We start from the raw sequence: 6,425 nt of genomic DNA, 5'->3' as shown, positions 1-6,425 counted from the left end.
GCGGAGGCCCAGCTGGGCTGCGGTGGGTGGCCCCCGCCGGCCCCTCTTCCAGGCCCTGGTTCCTGGTTCCTTCTGCCCCCAGGCAGGTCCTGGGGGGCACAGCAGCCACATCCCATTGGCTAAGTAGCATAGGAGGCACCCGGGCCCCTACACAGGTGCACACACATGTGCACACATGCATACATGCACACACGCGCACACACCCTGGCGAGCTCAGCATCCACCCTCAGCTGCCGGCCCTGGAGAGTCCCTTCCTCACCATGGTCCTGATGCTTCGGAGGGACAGAGGCTAGACAGAGGGCATTACCGGCAATGCTGATAGGCCCACCCTTCCCTGTCCTGTGATGTCCCCTCACCTTGGCCAGCCCAGCCCAAGGCCGTGGCGATGACCACCCCCGGCACCCCCGGCTGCCTGCCCTGGGGTCTCAGCAGGCCCCGCTGTGTCTGTGGTGCTGTTGTACTGATTCTGACGGAATAAAGACATCACCGTCCAGAGTCTGCTGGCCTTTGTCCAGGGTCCTGGCTGGGGGTGGGTGGTGGGCAGGGAGGGACTGACTTTGGGCTCAGTCTGTGGGGCACCCCAAAGATGCACTTACCTTGTATGGTGGGGGTGGTGTGAAGGGAGCGGGGCAAACACATTTATCACTACTGAGTTCCCTCAGCTGTCCGAGGGGCCCTCCACTCTCTTCAACTGTGCGATCCAGGGCTTCAGACCAGTTCATTCCGGTCCACACCCCTGTGGAGAATTTGTATTCCACCCCAGATATACTGAATCAGAATCTACATTTTAATAAGATCCCCAGTGATTCTTACATCTGGTAAATTTCGAGAACCACTAGTGGTTCTTAGAATTGGTCCCTAACCAGCAGCATTAGCACTGTCTGGGAACTTGTTAGAACACAGGCCACTGGCAGGCGCTATCAGTTATGGCCGGTCCTCCCCCTGAGGAGCACAGGAAACAGCCTAGAAGGCACTAGAACATTCTGGGGAGGCCCCAGGTGAGAATGGGGTAGGATGAGTGGGGATGGGAGGTGGAAAGCCTCAGAGAAGAGGGGGTATCCCAGTGCCTTGGCTGTCCGAGGAGGAGGGGGCTGGCAGTGCCTGGGTTTTGTGGGGGCTCCCAGTGCTGTCACCCACCATCAACATCCCACAGCAGTGGCCGCGGGGCCTCAGCTCCTTGAGGTGGCTGCCTTGGTCTGCACTGGGTTCTGGCCCAGTTCAGAAAATAGCTCTGGAACCAGGCCCTGCCTGCCCTACTTTTACCCTTGGCTTTCAGGCACAGCTGCCAACCCGGGTTTGTCACCTTTCACCTGCTTTCCAGGTACTTAGTAAATGTGGGCTGTTTGTGGTTTCAGGTTTCGTCTTTATTGGGCAGCAGTGGGAGCAGCGAAGTGGCCGAGGGGATTCAGGGCAGTGGGGTGGGAGGCCCACTGAGTCATGGCCCCTGGGGACCTGTGCCGAGTGGTGGCTGCTGCTGCTTGGAGAAGGGGGCCTCTCTCCTCTCAGTCACTACAGGCCCAGGGTCCTCACCTACATTTCCCTCAAAGACCTCAGCGAAGCTCTTCCTACTCTGCAGACTGGGCAGGTGACACTGTCACAGGTGAGGAAACTACACCGGCCAGGGCCCAAGGCTGTGCGAAGGAGAGCCAGCCGGGCAGCCGGGTCTCCTCCCACCCTGAGGGCCTGTGGGAGGATCGCGCAGGAGGGTGGAAAGGGGAAGGGAGGAATGTGAGGGTACAGGGAGTAGTCTTCCCAAAGAAACCAAACCTGCTGCTGTCGAGTTGACTCTGACAGTGACCCCATCTGTGACAGGGTAGAATTGCTCCATTGGGTTTTCTTGGCTGTTATCTTTTTTTTTTTTTAAAGCAAAAAGAAAGTTTTATTTGGCATATATTCAAAAAGACAAAAGTTGAGAAGCGGACAAGCACGTTGCCAGAGCTATGTCTGCCCGAGTCCAAGGAAATATTACAGGGTAAGCAGGAATGGGAAATGGACAAGCATGCTGCCACAGCCATGTCTGTCCGAGTCCACGGATTGGCTGTTATCTTTATGGAAGAAGGTCACCAGGCCTTTCTTCCGAGGTACCTCTGGGTGGGTTTGAACTGCCAACCTTTCAGTTAGTAGTCCAGTGCTTAGCTGTTTGAGCAACCCAGAGACCTCATCTTATTCAGTTGCCCAGAGCCCACTGCTGGAAGTTTCCAGGGCACACTGGCAAACAGGCTGTCCCAGCCTGGGCTGTGTCCTGCACCATGAAACAATTTTAGATCCTTTTTTTTTTATAGAGAGAAGCAGGGGCCTTGCGCCTGGGCTCTGAATGTTTTAAGTTTTCTTATCAAGGGAAGAAACTCAAAAGAAAAACAAAGCAAAACGCAGACACACCAACCTCAGCAATGTTGAGTGTCTTCCCAAGGCCATAACAGCCAAGCCTCTCCATGTGGGGGACCCGGGCTCTGTCTGCTGGACCCCACTCCAAGCCCCCTCACCCTCCTGGGCAGGTTTTTCCTTTCTGAGGCGGCTCCCCTGGAGTTGAGGCATGTTTAGCTCAGAAGCCTCACACTGACCCATGTGTGCTTGGCATGGTCACTGAGGCACTGGGGTGGTACTAGAGGTCCTTGGTGGGGACGGAGAGCATCTCCAGACCTCAGACCTGAGCTCCCGTGTGGTGCTGAGTCTGTGCCGCCTTCTCACAGCGACTGTCCATCCACCACCTGGTTAGAAGCCTCCAGATCACAGGGGCTGTGTGCCATTGGTCTCTGTAGTCACTTAGCAGAGGCTCAGGCAATGGAGTCTGGTAGTAAGAGTGCGCACTAGCGCCACCTCTTGGTGCTGTGACAAGGAGGAGAGAACAGCTTTCTGGCTTTTACTCAGCAACAATGAAATATATCTATTTTTTCCCCTCAATTTTATGTTTGTTTTCAGTTCTATTACCTTCAGCTCTTTAATTATTTCCTCCTTTATACTTTCTTTGGGTTTAATTTGATGTTCTTTTTGTACCAATTGGAGATGATTACCTAACCCAATTTTTTCAGCCTTTCTCTTTGCTAATAAATGTACTTAAAGCTACAAATTTTCCTCTGAATAGAGTTTGTAGCTGCAGTTCACAAGTTTTGATATAGTGCACTCGTTATCATTAAAAAAATGCTTTCATTGTGATTTTATGTTTTTAATGTATTATATTTTTTGTTGTTGTTCAGAATATACCCAGCAGAACATATACCAATTCAACAGTTTCTCCATGTACAAATTAGTGACATTGTTGACATTCTTCGAGTTGTGCAACCATTCCCACCTTCCCTTTCTGAATTGTTCCTCCCCCATTAACAGAAACTCACAGCCCCCTAAGTTTCCTATCTAATCTTTTGAGTTGCTGTTGTCAGTTTGATCCCATATAGATCTTAAAAGCACAATGCTCAAGGCTGACATTCTTTACTAGTTAAGCTAAAGTATTATTTGGTTTTAAGAAGACTTCAGGGGATGTTTTTGGTTTAAGATTTAAAGCTTACCTCAGGGCAATAGTTTTGGAGGTTTGTCTAACCTCTATGGCTCCAGAAAGTCTGGATTCCATGAGAATTTGAAATTCTGTCCTGCATTTTTCCCAGCAATGAACTCGTTAGCCGCCTTTCCCTTGGGTATAGATGAACAGTCACACGGGGAGGGGGTCGGGGGGGTTGGGGGGGTGGGAGGGTGGGTGCAGCCTGAACCGAGAGTGAGTGTCCCAGGGGACTGGCGTGGGTGAGGCAATGCTGTCCTAGACTCCAAAACATTCTTATCTCCTACACGAAGCCTCGTGATGTGGAGACAGCTGCAAGTGGACACAGGACCAGGGAGCATCTCCCTCAGGGACTGGGTTTAGCTCTGGAAGGTTCCATGTTCTTGGGGACAGTCATGCTAACATCGTTGTGGTGTTCTGTCAGAGATGACCTGGTTTCAGAAATGCCCATTGTCTGCTGAGCAGAGGTGGGGTAGCAGCCCATTCCTCTTCTTGGTCCGAAGCCAGCTTCAAACTGTGCACAAAATGGGATCCCCGTTGGGGGCACCAAGAAAACCTCTTCCACACTCCTCCTCCAAGACCCTCCTCATGGCCAAGGCAGCCTGAAGTGGACACACCCTAGATGAGGCTCTGAGAGCCGCCTGAGTTGGGTCTGCTCCTACCAAAAGCTGTGGTCTGAGCCTCAGCCTTCACATCTGTAAAGTAGAAGTAATGCCTGCCTGGCCTACCTCACAGGGTTTTGAGAATCCTAGATGTCAGAATTTCAGGGGTTGGAAATGATCTAGTTCCTTCTCAAATTCAATGTCACATGGCTAGGGGCAGAGTAGCACTAGAATTCGGCTCCACCAGTCCCCGTTGGTACTCTATGGCTACGTGTATCATGCTTTGTCTGTGTGTCTCTCAAATAGGCAGAAGTGGGAGCCCCCTGAGACCAAGGAGCCAGTCTCAAATACCTTTGTATCTCTAACACATACAGAAGGTGCTCAATAAATGTGTGTTGAACTAACTTGACCTTGACTTCTAGTCCAAGTGCTCCTCGCGATATCCTCTCTGTCTTTGGTCTTGGCAACCTGTACTTCCTGCTCGGCTGCCCGCCAAGCGCGAACATCCACTCACAGATGAACAAGCTGCTTGGCCATGTCCGTCACGGTCCTGTAGTCCGGTGCACAGAATTCTTCTGAGCAGATCCATGCACCAAACCAAAACCAAACCCATTGCCCTGGAGCTGATTTTGACTCATTGCGACCTTATAGGACAGAGTAGAACTGCCTCTTAAGGTTTCCCCGGAGCCGCTGGTGGATTTGAACTACCAATCCATACCCATCTAAGATAAAATTGGACTAACTATAAAATTAACATTAGTTAAGAGTGTACTCCTCAAAAAGTTACGCATAGAAAAAATAACCAAACCTGTTGCCGTGGAGTCGATTCCGATTCATAGCGACCCTGTAGGACAAAGTAGAACTGCTCCATAGGGTTTCCAAGGAGCGGCAGGTGGATTCGAACTGCCAACCTGTTTGTTAGCAGCTGAGCTCTTAACTACTGTGCCACCTGGGCTCCAGAATTATCATATGACCACAAAATCCCACTCCTAGTTATATGCCCGAGAGCTGAAAGCAGGGACGCAAACAGATACGGGTACACCAATGTTCACTGCAGCACTGTTCACAATAGCCCAACGGTAGAAACAATCTAAATGTCCATCAATAGACGAACAGATACACAAAATGTGGTTTGTACATACAATGGACTGTTACTCAGCCTTAAGGAGAAATGAAGTTGTGATACATGCTACCACATGGCTGAACCTTGACAACATTACATTGAGGGCAGTTTAAGTCAGACACAAAAGGACAAGTACTGTCTGATGGATCCCATCTGTGTGAAATACCTACAATAGGCAAATCCATCGAGACAAAAGTAGAAGTTACCAGGAGGAAGGGGCCCTGGTGGCAAAATAGTTAAGTGCTTGGCCATTAAGTGAAAGGTTGGTGGTTTGAGTCCACCCAGTGGCTTCACAGGAGGAAGACCTGGTAACCTGCTCCCGTAAAGATTACAGCCTTGGAAACTCTATGGGACGGTTCTACTGTGTCACATGGGATCACTAGCCATCGAGACTGACTCAACAGCATCCAACAATAGGTATACGAAGGAGGAGGAAATACGGAGTCATTGCTTAGGGGGCACGGAGTTTCTGTTAAGGGTGACAGAAAAATTTGGTAACAGATAGTGACGATGGTTGCATAAATATGGTGAAAGTACTTAATGTCATTGAATTGTACAAATAAAAATGTTGAAATGGCAAATTTTTTTTAAAATAATTTTTATTGTGCTTTAAGTGAAAGTTTACAAATCAAGTCAGTCTCTCACACAAAAACTTATATACACCTTGCTACATACTCCCAGTTACTCTTCACCTAATGAGACAGCCCGCTCCCTCCCTCCACTCTCTCTTTTCATGTCCATTTCGCCAGCTTCTAACCCCCTCTACCTTCTCACCTCCCCTCCAGGCAGGAGATGCCAACATAGTCTCAAGTGTCCACCTGATCCAAGAAGCTCACTCCTCACCAGCATCCCTCTCCAACCCATTGTCCAGTCCAATCCATGTCTGAAGAGTTGGTTTTGGGAATGGTTCCCGTCCTGGGCCAACAGAAGGTCTGGGGGCCATGACCACTGGGGTCCTTCCAGTCTCAGTCAGACCATTAAGTCTGGTCTTTTTATGAGAATTTGGGGTCTGCATCCCACTGCTCTCCTGTTCCCTCAGGGGTTCTCTGTTGTGTTCCCTGTCAGGGCAGTCATCAGTTTTAGCAGGGCACCATCTAGTTCTTCTGGTCTCAGGCTGATGTAGTCTCTGGTTTATGTGGCCCTTTCTGTCTCTTGGGCTCATAATTACCTTGTGTCCTTGGTGTTCTTGATTCTCCTTTGATCCAGGTGG

The sequence above is a fragment of the Loxodonta africana genome, chromosome 8, assembly GCF_030014295.1.
Source record: "Loxodonta africana isolate mLoxAfr1 chromosome 8, mLoxAfr1.hap2, whole genome shotgun sequence".
In the NCBI taxonomy this organism is placed as follows: Eukaryota; Metazoa; Chordata; class Mammalia; order Proboscidea; family Elephantidae; genus Loxodonta; species Loxodonta africana.
The sequence above is the reverse complement of the archived record's forward strand: the minus strand, read 5'-3'. Positions refer to the sequence as shown.